Here is a 17742-nt window from a genome sequence, read left to right as displayed (position 1 = left end):
ATGTCAGTGGGGCAGGGATGTCAGGTGTTTGGAGGTTGTAGCTGAGGAGACTACTGATAAGCTGAGGGTTTAGTTTAATGATTACACAGGGGATAGGACAGGTTTTGAGACTCTTTCTTTTTCTGGGTAAGCATTAAGCAGAAGCGACTCCGAGCTATCAGAAATCTCACACTCTGAAACAATCATGGTTTTCCACAAAGGATTCCAGATGCTGGATAACAGCTGCAAGAAAATTGAAATTTCTCCATTTTTTCCTGCTGCGTTGGATTCCTGCTGGTCCCAACACAAATCCATTCCATGCTGCCGGCAACAACTCCCGCTAATTGGAATTTCAGGGCTGATATTATTGTTGATTGAGTGGAAAGCATCGGAGCCTAGGGATTCTGGTGGACAGTTCCATTCTCTATCATTAAATTTCCAGAGTAATCTTGCCGTGGTAAGAGATATGGCTGTATCACCACTGCATGGTCACCTCAGATGATAGAGAGGGGGACTCCTGAAATTAGGATTGTGAGCTTATGTCATGTCTTGTGTCACTGCTCAAATGGAGTCTTTCGCTTGCCACTTTTGCTCTGATTCCAGTTCCTGGTTTCTGAGTGAAAACTGCCTCCGGTCCAAAGGATATGACAGAAACAAATTTGTAGGTTCAGCCTCATGTACAATGATTGATGACACTCTCAAAAGAGTGGACTCCAGCCCCTGGACTGACAAAATTGCTCAAAATCATAGAATGCGAATGGCCAGTTCCTTGGGGACGGATGGAGGTAGGTTCATGTCAAACAGGATCCAGACCAGGACAGTCTGATTCACAAGGTGAAGGGAGTGTTATCGGGAGCTCCTCCTGAATCCAATTCACATCAGAAAGAATGGAGGATGGGTTGGAGGATAATGGGATTGTTTTCACTGTAAAATGAGATGTTGTTCTTTGAGCTTGTGCTGGGGCTCACTTGAATGCAACAGCAGTCTTAAGACAGAAATGTTAGTTTAGGAACATAATGGTATGTTGAATTGGCAGGCAACTGGAAGCTTGCAGGCTATTAGCTATGAAGAGAGGTTGAGTAGATTAGGATATTTAGACTAGAAAAATGGAGTTTGAGGGGGGACCTGATTGAGGTCTACAAAATCATGAGAGGTATAGATGCGGTGGATAGCAAGAAGCTTTTTCCCAAAGTGGGGGACTCAATTCTAGGGGTCATGATTTCAAGGTGAGAGGGGAAAAGTTTAAGGGAGATATGTGTGGGAAGTTGTTTAGGCAGAGGGTGGTGGGTGCCTGGAACGCGTTGCCATTGGAGGTGGTGGGGGCAGGCATGATAGTGTCATTTATGATGCATCTAGACAGATACATGAATGGGAAGGGAGCAGAGGGAAAATAGGTGACAGTTTAGATAAAGGATCTGGATTGGTGCAGGCTTGGAGGGCCGAAGGGCCTGTTGCTGTACTGTAATTTTCTTTGTTCTTTGTTCTTTTGTTCTTTGTACTGCAGTGTTCCAGCAGGCCTCAGCATTAGCTCGAGGAGCAACGTCACATTTTCTATTTGGGGATAGTGCAACGTTGAGTGTTGAGTTCAATAACTTTAGACCCTGATTCCATCTGTCTGTGTTTTTTAGCCACCCCACACCATGACATGAGATAACATGGTGTAGAACTGGATGAACACAGCAGGCCAAGCAGCATCAGAGGAGTTTTTCTGAAGAAGGGTTTAGATCCGAAACGTCAGCCTTCCTGCTCCTCTGAAGCTGCATGGCCTGCTATCTTCATCCAGCTCTACACTTTGTTATCTCAGATTCTCCAGCATCTGCAGTTCCTACTGTCTCTGTTATGACATGGGTTACTTTTAACATAGTCTCTCATTCCCACTCGCTCTGAGGCCTGTTATCACATAATATGGGTTGCATTCAGCACAGTTGACCCAATTTCTCACTCTTAACTCTTATTATCATTCATGCAGTTTTTCTAATGCCTGCTGTCCATAAGCTCCTCGTTTACCTGGTCTTTCATATCTCTGAGCTCTGTCTCCACCTATCCACTTACATCCCTCCTTCTTTCTCTGCACTTTAGCTTCAGCATTTCCCTCGGTACAAACAGTTTTTATAACGCATCACTGGATTCAAAACGTTAGCTCTGCTTTCTTCTCACAGATGCTGCAAAATCTGCTGAGTTTCACCCACAATTTCTGTTTTTTTTCCAGATCTCTGGCATCTGCATTTCTCTATTAAGAGGGGCACTGGCAGCAGGATGCAGGAGTGGTCACTGTGTGTGCGTGTGTGTGTGTGCGTGCGTGTCATCTGAAGACCCAGGGCAGAAGCTCACAACCCTGAGTAGACACCATCCTTAAATTGATGAGGGACAATGAGGAAAGAAAGAGAAGCAAATCCTGCTTCCCAATATACATCCATCATCGGGGATGTTCTGGTTTATGTGTCTAAATGTCTGGGGCTTTGGTCACAACATGAAGACCCAGGGCAGAAACTCATCATCCTGAATAGACATCATCCTCGAATGGAAGGCATGCTGACCATAACGAAAGGCAATGAGCAGCACTCATTGTAGTCATCCAGGGATAGGAGGAGGGAATGATTTCCATCTTGGATTTTTAGAGATGGGTGTATTGGGAGAGAGCAGGATTTGCTTCCCTTTCTTTCCTGCTACACATTGTCCCTCATTGAACTTTGAAACTCCTTTCCCAGGAGTTAGATACCGTGGATTTACACACTGACTTAAACCAAGAGAAACGTATGTCTCTTTTGAATATCTCTCCCTGGCTCACGGTAATTGATTTTATAAACTTCTTTTACAGGATGTTCAAGGCGACATCACCTGTTTTCCTCAAATGTAAATTTTTTCTCGAACTGTGTGTTTCTGATAACTTGCTGTTGCAGTTAGAAAGTTTGAACATTGAAGACTGAAGTTATTTCAAAAGTGAGTACATTTGACTATTCATCTAGAATTTTGAGGTTTTTATTCTCTTTTACCTGTAAAAATTCTGTGGCTCTGGAGCTGGTGTGACTCCTTCCCTGTAACTGAATCCATATCTATTCATTGCTGTTTCGTCTTTATGCTCCTTGATCACATGTCTGTCATTGTCTAACTTACTCTGAATCTTATAATGGGTGTATTTTAGTTAAAATTTACTTTTTACTGTTACTTCTGTTGCCTATTTCTAAACATGGTCTCTGCTGTGGCCCATACCCTGACCATGTGCTGATGTCTTGGCAGTCTTATCTTCCAACAGTATATTTCAAAAGCATAAATTTATTTTCCTGTGCTATGTTCAGTTTCTGTTCTGCTTCTGATCTGGTATTGACCATCAAATTCACACTATGTCTATTCCCGAGTGTAATCTAATGTCTGAAGGACAAACACCCCCACTGCAGATGGATCATAACAAATAGCATGTCTCTTCATCAGTTCACGACAAGGCACTGACCGTACCTGATCAGCCTGTGCTTTCAAAATCCAACATGCTGTTTCCAACATTAGGTGCGATTCTGTTATTGGACAGCATTGTTTGGTTAAAAATCTTGAGTATGCTGAGTGTTACACTGACAACCAATTTATGATAGTTAGACTGGCAATGTGGCACACATTTGAGTGTACTTGAAGCTCCATATATTGATGTACAGGGCCTGTTCTTTGCAGTCAGAAAGAATATGTACACAGGTTGTCCCTGTTTCTAACTCAACAACACAGGTTTTAGGCATTCTCTGTTTCAATATTCGGGGTAATGCCTGGATCAATCAGAGCCGACCTTTCTGGTTTAAATTTGAGGATTATGAGTTGTTAATTCAATTATTCCCTACTTTGATTGATGCATTGCCATCCTGAAAGCACAATGTCTACTTTGTAACCAACCAGCATTCTTTTCTCATACAGTTTAAAATGTTGTTTCCCTTTCCATTGGTTTTTTTTTGTGAATATCCTGATGAGTGCAAGATCAAACACTTTGATAGAATGTGTTTGTTCTCAGCATTGATAACTCTTCTTAATCTGCTGCAGTTCATGTACTGAAGGTGCAGTCACAGTGCTGTTAGCTGAAAGTTACAGGTTAAGCCCTCAGGGATGATAAAAGAGGTCAGTAACACTAATTTGTAATTGTAGTGCACTGTTAATAACATGAAACTTTACAGATCATTTCACAGGTATGTTGTAAACAGTGTTTGACACCAAGACAAGTGAGCAGATACTAGGGTAAGTGACTAAAAGCTTGGTCAAATAGGTTGGCTTAAACGAATATCTTAAAGGAGGAAAATGAAGTAGGGAATTAGTAGGGACAATTCCAAAGCTTATGTCTTAAGCAGCAGAAAGAACAGCTATAAATGGATGATCAAATGAACCAGGAATGCTCAAGACACTGGAATTAGATGAAATGCAGGATACCAACATAGAAATTTGAAGCAGGATTAGACCATTCAGCGTGTTCTACCATTCAATGAGATCATATCTGACCAGGTTTTGGTCTCAATCCCAGATTCCTGTCTGCAACCGTCACTCTTTATGTCCTTGTATATTAAAAAATAATCTAATCCAGCAGTGAATATATTCATTGACACAGTCTCTAATACTTTGAGGAAGAGTAGCCAAAGCTGTGCATCCAGAAAAGATCAGAGATAAAGATGATAATAGTGTTGTGCATATATGACCACAAACTACATTTAATTCAGCTACATGTTAAGAAATCTTTCACAGAATCCCTACAGTGTGGAAACAGGCCATTCAGCCCAAAAAGTCCACACTGCCCTTCTGAAGAGTATCCCACCCAGACCCAGACACTACACCTGCAATTCCCCACATCTAACCTAACTCACCTCAATATCCCTGAACACCATGGGCAATTTAGCAGGCCCAATCCACTTACCCTGTCCATCTTTGGACTGTGGGAGGAAACTGGAGCACCTGGAGGAGCCCCACACGGACATGGGGAGCATGTACAAACTCCACAGATAGTTGTCTGAGGATGGAATTGAACCCAGATCCCTGGTGCTGTGAGGCTTTATGCTCCTTGATCACATGTCTGTCATTGTCTAACTTACTCTGAACCTTACAATGGGTGTATTTTAGTTAAAATTTACTTTTTACTGTTACTTCTGTTGCCTATTTCTAAACATGGTCTCTGTTGTGGCCCATACCCTGACCTTGTCCGGATGTCTTAACAGTCTTATCTTCCAACAGTATATTTCAAAAGCAAGTAAGGAAGTTAAGCATCACAACTCAACTACCACCCAATTATTAGTGTAATTTAGCCATGATTCCAATGAAACAGCGTCGGTCTCTGGATGTCCAGGGTTTGATCCTTGTGCTATGTTGTTTCCTAAAATTCTGCTACTGAAGAAAAATTATGACCTTTTTCCTAATTTTTCATGAAATGTAAGCATTGCCAACAAGGCCAATATTCATGGCCTGTCCTAATTGCCTTTGAGAATGTGCTGGCAAAATGCCACCTTAAATCCAACTAACCTCCTATGCATTTTCAAAGGGTAGTTAAAAGTCATTTTGCATTTGTCAATCCAGAGGCCAGGCTGGAGAAAGATGACCAATTTCTTTCCTAATAGTCATTAATGTAATAGATTTGTTTTTACAATAGTTTTTATGGTCACTATTACAGTTGTTTAATTTTAGTTTCTATTTAATTGAATTCAAATTTCCCAATGGACTTGCTGCAGTTTATACCCATATATCCATAATTATAGACCAGTGAGCCTTACCTCAGTTGTTGGTTAAGTGTTGGAAAAGGTTATAAGGGATAAGATTTATAATCATGTCGAAAAGAATAAATTGATTAGGGATAGTCAGCATGGTTTTGAGAGAGACAGGGTAGTTGTCATGAGGGACTTCAACTTTCCACATATTGACTGGGAACATTATAGTTCGAGTACTATAGATGGGTCAGTTTTTGTCCAGTGTGTGCAGGAGGGCTTCCTGACACAGTATGTAGATAGGCCAACAAGGGGCGAAGCCGCATTAGATTTGGTACTGGGTAATGAGCCTGGCTAGGTGTTAGATTTGGAAGTAGGTGAGCACTTTGGTGATAGCGATCACAATTCTGTTATGTTTACTTTAGTGATGGAAAGGGATAGGTGTATACCACTGGGCAAGAGTTATAGTTGGGGGAAAGGCAATTCTGGGTGAGATTAGGTAAGATTTAGGGAGCATAGGATGGCGAAGGAAACTGCAGGGGATGGGCACATTAGAAATGTGGAGCTTATTCAAGGAAAAGCTGCTGTGTATCCTAGATAAGTATGTACCTGTCAGGCAGGGAGGAAGCTGTAGAGCGCAGGAGCCATGGTTTACGAAGGATGTGGAATCTCTGGTCAAGAGGAAGAAGAAGGCTTATGTTAGGATGAGATGTGAAGGCTCAGTTAGGGCATTTGAGGACTACGAGGTAGCCAGGAAAGACCGAAAAAGAGAGCTCAGAAGAGCCAGGAGGAGACATGAGAAGTTGCTGGCGGATAGGATCAGGGTAAACCCTAAGGCTTTCTACAGGTATTTAAGGAATAAAAAGTAAGATTAGGGCCAATCAAGGATAGTAGTGGGAAGTTGTTCTGTGGAGTCAGAGGAGATAGGGGAAGCACTAAATGAATATTTTTCAACAGTATTCACTCTAGAAAACGACAATGTTGTCGAGGAGAGTACTGAGATACAGGCTACTAGTCTAGGTAGTCTAGGGATTGAGGTTCACAAGGAAGAGGTAATAGAAATCCTACAGAGGGTGAAGATAGATAAGTCCCCTGGGCCGGATGGGATTTATCCTAGGATCCTCTGGGAAGTCAGGGAGGAGATTGCCGAGCCTTTGGCATTGATCTTTAACTCGTCACTGTCTACAGGTATAGTGCCAGATGACTGGAGGATAGCAAATGTGGTTCCCCTGTTCAAGAAGGGGAGTAGAGACAACCCTGGTAATTATAGACCAGTGAGCCTTACCTCAGTTGTTGATAAAGTGTTGGAAAAGATTATAAGGGATAGGATTTATAATCATCTAGAAAAGAATAAATTGATTAGGGATAGTCAGCACGGTTTTGTGAAGGGTACGTCTGCCTCACAAACCTTATTGAGTTCTTTGAGAAGGTGACCAAACAGGTAGATGAGAGTAAACCGGTTGATGTGGTGTATATGGATTTCAGCAAGGCGTTCGATAAGGTTCCCCACAGGAGGCTATTGTACAAAATGCGGAGGAATGGAATTGTGGGAGATATAGCGGTTTGGATCGGAAATTGGCCTGCTGAAAGAAGACAGAGGGTGGGAGTTGATGGGAAATGTTCATCCTGGAGACCAGTTACTAGTGGTGTACCGCAAGTGTCGCTGTTGGGTCCACTGCTGTTTGTCATTTTTATAAATGACCTGGATGAGGGCGTAGAAGGGTTCGTAAGTTTGCAGACGACACTAAGGTCGGTGGAGTTTTGGATAGTGATGAAGGATGCTGTAGGTTACAGAGAGACGTAGATAAGCTGCAGAGCTGGGCTAAGAGGTGGCAAATGGAGTTTAATGCGGACAAGTGTGAGGTGATGCACTTTGGTAGGAGTAACCAGAAGGCAAAGTACTGGGCTAATGGTAAGATTCTTGGTAGTGTAGATGAGCAGAGAGATCTCGGTGTCCATGTACACAGATCCTTGAAAGTTGCCACCCAGGTTGACAGGGCTATTAAGAAGGCATAAAGTGTTTTAGCTTTTATTAATAGAGGGATCGAGCTCTGGAACCAAGAGGTTATGCTGCAGCTGTACAAAACTCTGGTGCGGCTGCACATGGAGTATTGTGTACAGTTCTGGTCACCGCATTATAAGAAGGATGTGGAAGCTTTGGAAAGGGTGCAGAGGAGATTTACTAGCATGTTGCCTGGTATGGAGGGAAGGTCTTACAAGGAAAGGCTGAAGGACTTGAGGCTGTTTTCGTTAGAGAGAAGGAGGTTGGAAGGTGACTTAATTGAAACATATAAAATAATCAGAGGGTTAGATAGGGTGGATAGGGAGAGCCTTTTTCCTAGGATGGTGACGGCGAGCATGAGGGGGTATAGCTTTAAATTGAGGGGTGAAAGATATAGGACAGATGTCAGAGGTGGTTTCTTTACTCAGAGAGTAGTAAGGGAATGGAATGCTTTGCCTGCAATGGTAGTAGATTCGCCAACTTTAGGTGCATTTTAGTCGTCATTGTACGTACTTGGAATAGTGTAGGTTAGATGGGCTTCAGATCGGTATGACAGGTCAGCACAACATCGAGGGCTGAAGGGCCTGTACTGTGCTGTAATGTTCTATCTTCTATCTAAGAATTTTAGAAAATCCAATAAGAATTCAACTTCATCATGTGAGGTTTCTGCTGTGATATTATTGATAATCCTTTCCGTCTGTTCATGCACAATATGTGATAACTCCAGAATGTGTAATCAATGTGTAGATCATTAGAAGTGGCTTCTCAGCAGAAGTAGCTTCCCTGTTCCATGTTATATTCGGTATTAGCTGGCTTCAAAACATAACTTTACTGCAATTACTGTCTTTCCCTCAGGACATTTCTTTCTGCAGGCAATCTTAATTGCCTGTTTGTCACAAATAGGTTATCAAGAATTGTTAACTGCCTCTCTCAGGAAACAACTTGTTTATGTTGCTACATGTCCTTTCCAGGGATGATTAATTGGCATGTTCCATTTAATTCCTTTTATAACAGTTTCTCCTTAGCCTTTTCATCTGTGTAATCAGCTTATTCTAGAAGAGACACTCTTTCTTTCAATCCCTGAGCAATTATTTAAAGTTTTGAATTTTATAGTACCACAACAGTCATGAAAGAAAACAGGAACGATCTGTTAAAGTTTTGGTCCACTTTAACCAGCAGCCTTTCCTGATCGGGGAGCACAGAAATGATGAGTGAACAGCTTTGTTAATCTTTAAGGGGCCCTATTCTCTCCCTAGTTATTCTTTTGCCCTTACTGTATTTGTAGAATCTCTTTGGATTCTCTTTAACTCTATTTGCCAAAGCTATTTGACATCCCCTTTTTGCCTTCTTGGCTCTTCTCTTGTGTATAATCCTACTACCCTTATAATCTTCTACAGATACACTTGATTCTACCTATCTGTACCTGACATGTGTTCTGTTTTCTTGACCAGAGCCTCAGTGTCTCTAGTTATCCGCCATTCCCTATACCTGCCAGCCTTGCCCTTCACACTAACAGGAAAATACTGTTTCTGGACCCTCTATCTCAGTTTTGAAGGCCTCCCACTTTCCAGCCATCTCCTTACCTGCAAATAGCCATCCCAAATCAACTTTTGAAAGTTCTTACCTAATACCATCAAAATTGGCCTCCCTTCAAATTTAGAACTTTAACGTTTAGATCAGGTCTGTCCTTTTCCATCACTATTTTAAAACTAAAAGAATTATGATCACTGGCCCCAAAGCACTCCCCACTGATACCTCAATTACTTGCCCTGGCATATCTCCCAAGAGAAGATCAAGTTTTCCTCCTCTAGCAATTGCATCCACATATCGAATAAGAAAATTTTTCTTGTACGTACTTGAATTCCTCTCCGTCCAAACCCTGAACACTATGGGTGATGTTACTAAGTTGTAAATAGGCTGCCTGGGTGATGATGAGGATGTGTAGTTGGAAGCTTACCTCAGGATGAAATCCTTCACCGTGGTTGGGAACAGTCTGGTTCGCTTAAGACATTTACCATGCTGAGGAGTGGAGTTGGTGATGAGGGAATGAATTTTTTAGCAATCACTTAACAATGACTTCACTCTTCCTGATACTTAAATGGAGGAAATATTTGCTCACTCAGTTCTTGATATCAAGCAGGTCAACTCGGTGATGGGATTTGGAGGGATCTTGGATGTGATGGAGTTCATAAACACTGGCTTCTTGGTAGAAAGTGTGGGTTTGGAGACTGTGGTGATATTACACTCTTCCCTTCCTCCCTTGATAATCCCATCTTCTTGTTTATCTGTGTGTGTGTCTCTCTGTTTCTCTTTCTGCCATCATAATGTTCAGACACTTGTCTACATACATAGGAACAAATAAATCAGGAGCAAGAGGAGACTCTTCAGCCCCTTGACCCTGCTCTGTCATTCACAATGATCATGGTGTATATGATTGTAACTGTTCCAGTATGGCAACACCCCATAAACACACCCTTGGCAAAATAGCAAATTCAGAAGAATGGGTAGGATTGCACATGAGACAATCAGCAATGTAGAGATACATGCAGCAGCTCCCAGAGATTGCGAGGAGAGAGAGAGAGAGAGAGAGAGAGAGAGTGAGAGAGAGTTTAACAGCTGGGAGAGATTCACTGCCTTCCAATCTTGCTGAGACATCAGCAACCACTGATGAAAGCTAACTAAAATCCTGGGCCTGAGAGAGCTTGACCACACCCATACGGGCTGTTTCAACATTTAAAAAAAAAATACCCAAGGCTCCACAAGTTGTTTATCTTCTCATAGATTGCTCGCAACCTGTTCCTCCCGTCTCTCTCCAAAAGAAACTGGGACAAAACACATCATCACAGTATCTATCTGTTCCTTAATGAAAATATTCCAGGGTAGACTTGATTGCAGGTTGCATTTCCTAAAGAACATTACTGAATCAGTTGTGTTTTTACAGCAATCCGGCAGTTTTCATGGTCAAGTTTTGTTTGTGCCAGTCTCTCAAATTAGCAGCTCAGTTTCACAACCAGCTTTTGTATTTCTGTTGGTTCTGTCTCACTGCTTTTTCTTTTTTGTTTTGACAGAACTGTTCAGTTTATCATAACCTGAATATTATCAAATTTTGAACATGGAAGGAAAAAGCTCCATTCACAATGGGAAGAAACTGCATGTGTATTTAATACGTCGATGAGGCTTCAACCAATCATCTGGAATGTTGAAACGTAAATGCAGTCACAAATGGGGAAAGTCAGTGGAAATGTGAGATTGTTCAAATAGACACAGATTCCCGTCTGAGCTGGAAATTCATTGGTGAGTTCACACTCGAGAGATATATTCACCTGCTCTTTCATTAAGCCTTTTGATACATCAGTGGATTCACACTGGGGAGACATCTTTTCAATGCCTGACTGTGGAAAGTACTTTAAATCTTCCACAGAACTGATGTCCCATCAACAGATTTGCACTGACAAGAGACCTGTCAAATGCTCACACGCTGGGACTGGGTTCAGGCGATCAGTTCCTTTTACTGTGCATCAGTAGGTTCACACCGGGGAGAAACCATTTTCTTCCTCCATGCATGGAAAGGGATTCACTTAACTATCTCATCTTCTCCAACACCAGCAACTTCACATGAATGAGAGATCTTTCAAATGTCCAGATCGTGGGAAGTGCTCTCAAAGTTCCCAGAACTCCTGTCCCATCGATGTATTCGGTGTGGAGAGACCATTCAGTTGCTTTTGCTGCAGGACTGGTTCAAACAATCATCCAACCTCACTATACACCAGTCACTTCACACTATGATAGGCCAGAGTTTAGGAAGGGATTCACTCTGTCAGCCAATTTACTGACACCGATGAGTTCACAAGTAACTGTAATGATTGGATTTTGCTGTGAATTATTTCATCAGGGTCTGTTTCTGCTGATATGAATAAACTCCATTTCTTAGTATTTTTTAACATTTTGTATTAATGAAACAAGAAACAAACAAAGAAACCTACAGTACAGGAACGGGCCCTTCGGCCCTCCAAGCCTGCCCCGATCAAGATCCTCTGTCTAACCTGTCATCTATTTTCTAACGGTCTGTGTCCATTTGCTCCCTGCCCATCCATGTACCTGTCCAAATATATCTTAAAAGACGCTAACGTGTCTGCGTCTACCACCTCCGCTGGCGACGCGTTCCAGGCACCCACCACCCTCTGTGTAAAGAACTTTCCACGCATATCTCCCTTAAACTTTCCTCCTCTCACTTTGAACTCATGACCTCTAGTAATTGAGTCCCCCACTCTGGGAAAAAGCTTTTTGCTATCCACCCTGTCTATACCCCTCATGATTTTGTAGACCTCAATCAGGTACCCCTCAATCTCCATCTTTCTAATGAAAATAATCCTAATCTATTCAACCTCTCTTCATAGCTAGCACCCTCCATACCAGGCAACATCCTGGTGAACCTCCTCTGCACCCTCTCCAAAGCATCCACATCCTTTTGGTAATGTGGCGACCAGAACTGTACACAGTACTCCAAATGTGGCCGAACCAAAGTCCTATACAACTGCAACATGACCTGCCAACTCTTGTACTCAATACCCCGCCCAATGAAGGAAAGCATGCCATATGCCGCCTTGACCACCCTATTGACCTGCATTGTCACCTTCAGGGAACAATGGACCTGAACACCCAGATCTCTCTGTTCGTCAGTTTTCCGTAGGACTTTTCCATTTACTGTATAGTTCGCCCTTGAATTTGATCTTCCAAAATGCATCACCATCATGACACCATAATGTCAAATGAATCAGCTTTGACTTCAACCCACACTTGTGGACTCTTTGAATATCACTAACGCAAATTGTTTCCTTTTGGAGGACTGTCCCACACCTATGTCTCTTCTGTCCTCATCTCCAACAATTAGACCAAGGAGCTCATGGAGTTTCTTTGCCACAAAGTTTCAGAGAATCCAATTAGCTACCTGTGCTGCTGTCCTCTTCTACAGAAGCCCATCAGTTGAAAGTGACTTTAACGTTCCTTTTTGTCTGAGTTCTAAATTTGTTTTCTCTCCTGACTCTCATAATGCCCTCGTGTAGCTCACCTTAAATCTATTCTCAATTAACAGTAATGGACCATCCAACTCCTTCCTGCTCAATGATGTTGGTAATGACTCACTCAGCTCTTCTTTAAATCCACCAAATTGAGCATTCTGAGGAAAAGCAACCTTTAATCCCATTGTCCTTGCAATCCGCTGCTCCAATTCCAGCGCCCTTGCCTGTCCAAAACTTTTGTATTTGGAGTCCATCAACGTTCTATCCTTGGCTCCTCCTGTTTCTCATCTATGTGCTGCTGCTGGGTGACATAACCCAAAAGCATCACATTAATTTTCACATGTACACTGATGACATCCAGCTCTACCTTACCACTATCCATTCCTCCACTGCTACTAAAGTTTCAAAATGCTTATATCAGTACTGGATGAGCAGAAATGTCCTTCAAATGAAATTGGGATGATCAAATTCATGGACAGTGATGGATTTTGGCAACTCCTTTGACAGGAAGATTGACAGAAGAAGTTAGGAACAAAAGCTGAAATTTTATTAAAAATGTTGGTTTGTTCTGAATTTTTATGCTGGCCAGACATTGAGGAATTTCGTGAATTTAATTAACAAGATACTAGAAAAGGATTTGCAGACATGAAACTCAAACCAAGCATTATGTAACATGAATCATCTGGGCCTGGCTGTTATTCATGGTTGAGTGACAGCATGGAGTTCCAAGGTCTGGTTATGATTGGCGTTTGAGTGTAAACATTGACGTCCAGGTTCTGGATATGACTGATCATTGAGAAGAAGTATTGAGTTCCAGGGTCTGGATATTATTGACCTTTGACCATAACCAATATAAAAGGAGAAGTGCTTCCATAAACTAGGCAAATTGTAAATCTGTGACCTGTTATCAGCAGACTAGAGTAGCTGATCTTTATACGACTTATCTATTCCAGTCATAAAGTTACACACCTCTTTACATAAACATCCCACTCAAATTCCTTTGCTTTAAGGAGAACAACCCCATTTTCTCCAACCAAACATTCTAATGAAAATGTATCATCTTTTGAGGCTTTCTGGTAAATCTACTGTTTCCCCTTTCGGAAACCCTCCCATTCTTCACATTTTGTTGCATTGTCTGGTTTGTACAGTTCCAGATATGTTGTAAAATAGCAAAGTGTGAAGCTGGATGAACACTGCAGGCCAAGCAGCATCTCAGGAGCACAAAAGAGGGGGAGGCGGACCGAAGATGGAGAGAAAAGAAGATAGGTGGAGAGGAGAGTATAGGTGGGGAGGTAGGGAGGGGATAGGTCAGTCCAGGGAAGATGGACAAACAAGGAGATGGGGTGAGGTTAGTAGGTAGGAAATGGAGGTGCGGCTTGAGGTGGGAGGAAGGGATGGGTGAGAGGAAGAACAGGTTAGGGAGGCGGAGACAGGCTGGAATGGTTTTGGGATGCAGTGGATGGAGGGGACGAGATGGGCTGGTTTTGGGATGCGGTGGGGGGAGGGGACGAACTGGGCTGGGTTTGGGATACAGTGGGGGAAGGGGAGATTTTGAAGCTGGTGAAGTCCACATTGATACCATTAGGCTGCAGGGTTCCTATGCGGAATATGAGTTGCTGTTCCTGCAACCTTCTTGTGGCATCATTGTGGCACTGCAGGAGGCCCATGATGGACATGTCATCTAAAGAATGGGAGGGGGAGTGGAAATGGTTTGCGACTGGGAGGTGCAGTTGTTTATTGCGAACCGAGCGGAGGTGTTCTGCAAAGCGATCCCCAAGCCTCCGCTTGGTTTCCCCAATGTAGAGGAAGCCACACCGGGTGCAGTGGATGCAGTATACCACGTTGGCAGATGTGCAGGTGAACATCTGCTTAATATGAAAAGTCATCTTGTGGCCTGGGATGGGGGTGAGGGAGGATGTGTGAGGGCAAGTGTAGCACTTCTTGTGGTTGCAGGGGAAGCTGCCAGGTGTGGTGGGGTTGGAGGGGAGTGTGGAGCGGACAAGGGAGTCACGGAGAGAGTGGTCTCTCCGGAAGGCAGACAAGGGTGGGGATGGAAAAATGTGTTGGGTGGTGGGGTCGGATTGTAGATGGCGGAAGTGTCGGAGGATGATGCGTTGTATCCGGAGCTTGGTGGGGTGGTGCTAGAATGAGGGGGATCCTCATGGGCGCTTGTGGTGGGCGTGGGGTGTGAGGGATGTGTTGCGGGAGACGCGGTCAAGGGCGTTCTCGACCACTGCAGGGGGAAAGTGGCGGTCCTTGAAGAATGTGGACATCGGGAGTGGAATGCCTCATCCTGGGAGCAGATGTGGCGGAGGCGGAGGAATTGGGAATAGGGGATGGAATTTTTGCAGGAGGGTGGGTGGGAGGAGGTGTATTCTAGGTAGCTGTGGGAGTCGGTGGGCTTGAAATGGACATCAGTTTCTAGCTGGTTGCCTGAGATGGAGACTGAGAGGTCCAGGAAGGTGAGGGATGTGCTGGAGATGGCACAGGTGAACTTGAGGTTGGGGTGGAAGGTGTTGGTGAAGTGGATGAACTGTTCGAGCTCCTCTGGGGAGCAAGAAGCGGCACCGATACAGTCATCAATGTAACGGAGGAAGTGGTGGGGTTTGGGGCCAGTGTAGGTGCAGAAGAGGGACTGTTCCACGTAACCTACAAAGAGGCAGCCATAGCTTGGTCCCATGTGGGTGCCCATGGCCACCCCCTTTGTCTGTAGGAAGTGGGAGGAATCAAAAGAGAAGTTGTTGAGGGTGAGGACGAGTTTGGCTAGGCGGAAGAGGGTGTCGGTGGACGGGGACTGGTCGGGCCTGCGGGACGGGAAGAAGCAGAGGGCCTTGAGGTCATCTGCATGAAGAATACAGTTGTGTAGGGACTGGACGTCCATGGTGAAAATGAGGTGTTGGGGGCCAGGGAATTGGATGTTCTGGAGGAGGTGGAAGGTGTGGGTGGTGTCATGGATGTAGGTAGGGAGTTCTTGGACCAAAGGGGAGAAAATGGAGTCCAGATAGGTGGAGATGAGTTCAATGGGGCAGGAGCAGGCAGAGACAATAGGTCGGCCAGGGCAGGCAGGTTTGTGGATTTTGGGAAGGAGATAGAAACGGGCCGTGTGGTGTTGGGGAACAATGAGGTTGGAGGCTGTGGGTGGGAGGTCCCCTGAGGTGATGAGGTCATGGATGGTGATGAGGTCATGGATGGTATTGGAGATGATGGTTTGCTGCTCGGGGGTGGGGTCATGATCGGCGGGGGGGGGGCGGTAGGACAAGGTGCCGGAGAGTTGGCGTTTGGCCTCGACGATGTAGAGGTCAGTGCGCCATACTACCACTGCGCCACCCTTGTCTGTGGGTTTGATGGTGAGGTTGGGGTTGGAGCGGAGGGCTGCCTGTTCTGCGGGGGAGAGGGTGGGGTGGGTGGGAGGGGTGGAGAGGTTGAGGCGGTTGATGTCTCGACGGCAGTTGGCAATGAAGAGGTCGAGGGAGGGTAGGAGGCCTTGGGGCAGAGTCCAGGAAGAGGACTTGTGTTGGAGGCGGGTGAAGGGGTCAGTGGAGGGAGGGTTAGGCTCCCGGTTAAAGAAGTAGGCATGGAGGCAAAGGCGGCGGCAAAACTGCTCGATATCCAATCGTGACTGGTATTGGTTGATGTGTGGTTGTAGGGGGACAAACGTGAGCCCCTTGCTTAGGACTGACCGTTCGTCTTCAGTCAGAGGGAGGTCTGGGGGGATGGTGAAGATTTGGCAGGGCTCAGTGTGGCTGTCTCCTCTGGGATTGCTGGCTGTGGAGGTTGTGGGTGGAGCGATGAGATCGTCTGCTGTGGGTGGGGTTCAGCCCAGCCTGTCTCCGCCTCCCTAACCTGTTCTTCCTCTCACCCATCCCTTCCTCCCACCTCAAGCCGCACCTCTATTTCCTACCTGCTAACCTCATCCCACCTCCTTGACCTGTCCGTCTTCCCTGGCCTGACCTATTCCCTCCCTACCTCCTCACCTATACTCTCCTCTCCACCTATCTTCTTTTCTCTCCATCTTCGGTCCGCCTCCCCCTCTCTTCCTATTTATTCCAGTTCCCTCTCCCCATCCCCCTCTCTGATGAAGGGTCAAGACCCGGAACGTCAGCTTTTGTGCTCCTGAGATGCTGCTTGGCCTGCTGTGTTCATCCAGCCTCACATTTTGTTATCTTGGATTCTCCAGCATCTGCAGTTCCCATTATCACTATTCCAGATATGTTGTGTTCGTGTGGGTGATGTCATCATGCAACGTTAATTGCATGGTGAGATTAACGGTTCTCCAGGGAATTCCTTCACTTTCAGTTTCAGCAGGACATGTTCAAATTGAAAGCAGTGAAAGTATTTCAGGGATATTTTGAGCATTCATCTATAACTAGAGATTTTATTGCTGTCTTCTGTTCTTTGGTACCATAGGGCTGGTGTGACTCCTTCCCTGTTGATCTGAATCCATGCCCGTTCATTGTTGTATTTCACCTCTGGCTGTCCTGATCACCCCTTTGTCCTTTTATAACTTCCTCTGTATCTAATTAGGGTTTTAAGCAGGTTTAGTATTGAAATTTGAATATTACTAAATTTTTGAATATGGAAGATAAAACCACTGTTCCCAGTGGGGAAAAACCATTCACTTGATTTCAGCCAATCACCTCACCCGTCAGAGTATAAATACAGTCATATGAGAGAAACTGTGGAAATGTGGGGACTGTGAGAAGGGATTCCATAGAGCCATGGAAATGATACAGCATAGAAGAGGTCCATTCAACCCATCATGTCTGTGCTGACCTGAAGACTCCCAGGCTCCCTTTCTGATCCCCCTTCCTGCGCACAGTCCATATCACTGCAGTTCACAGCACATAATGTGCAGACCCAGGTACGTTTTAAAAGTTTCAGGTCTCTGTCTCCACCATCAAATCAGACACCCACCATCACCCGTGTTCGAATCCCACCGTGAATGAAATAGTCTGAGAATTTAGTAACAGTGGAAAGAGTTGGTATCACCAGCCATGTGTTTAGCGATGATATCCTTGAGCTGCAAATACGAGGAGGCGAAAGACAGATCCTCAGCGACACCAGAGGTAACAGTGTGGGAGCAGAATGA

The 17742-nt window shown here is 44.5% G+C and overlaps 1 protein-coding gene across 4 annotated transcripts in view; it reads left to right on the top strand.

The window, feature by feature from the left end:
* LOC125449040 (zinc finger protein 239-like) overlaps positions 1-17742 on the top strand; it is a 249880-nt gene that overhangs the window by 219451 nt on the left and 12687 nt on the right. For 2 of the 4 annotated variants that reach the window (XR_009443179.1, XR_007246796.2), the window contains exon 3: positions 2798-2919. The gene's annotated coding sequence lies outside the window, so the exon portion shown is untranslated. Of the gene's footprint in view, positions 1-16; positions 765-2797; positions 2920-10703; positions 10930-17742 lie in introns of those variants that run through there. The other 2 variants (XR_009443178.1, XR_009443176.1) reach the window with 2 other exon arrangements.

This window comes from Stegostoma tigrinum, chromosome 43 (genome assembly GCF_030684315.1).
Source record: "Stegostoma tigrinum isolate sSteTig4 chromosome 43, sSteTig4.hap1, whole genome shotgun sequence".
Taxonomy (NCBI): Eukaryota; Metazoa; Chordata; class Chondrichthyes; order Orectolobiformes; family Stegostomatidae; genus Stegostoma; species Stegostoma tigrinum.
The sequence above is the reverse complement of the archived record's forward strand: the minus strand, read 5'-3'. Positions and strand labels throughout refer to the sequence as shown.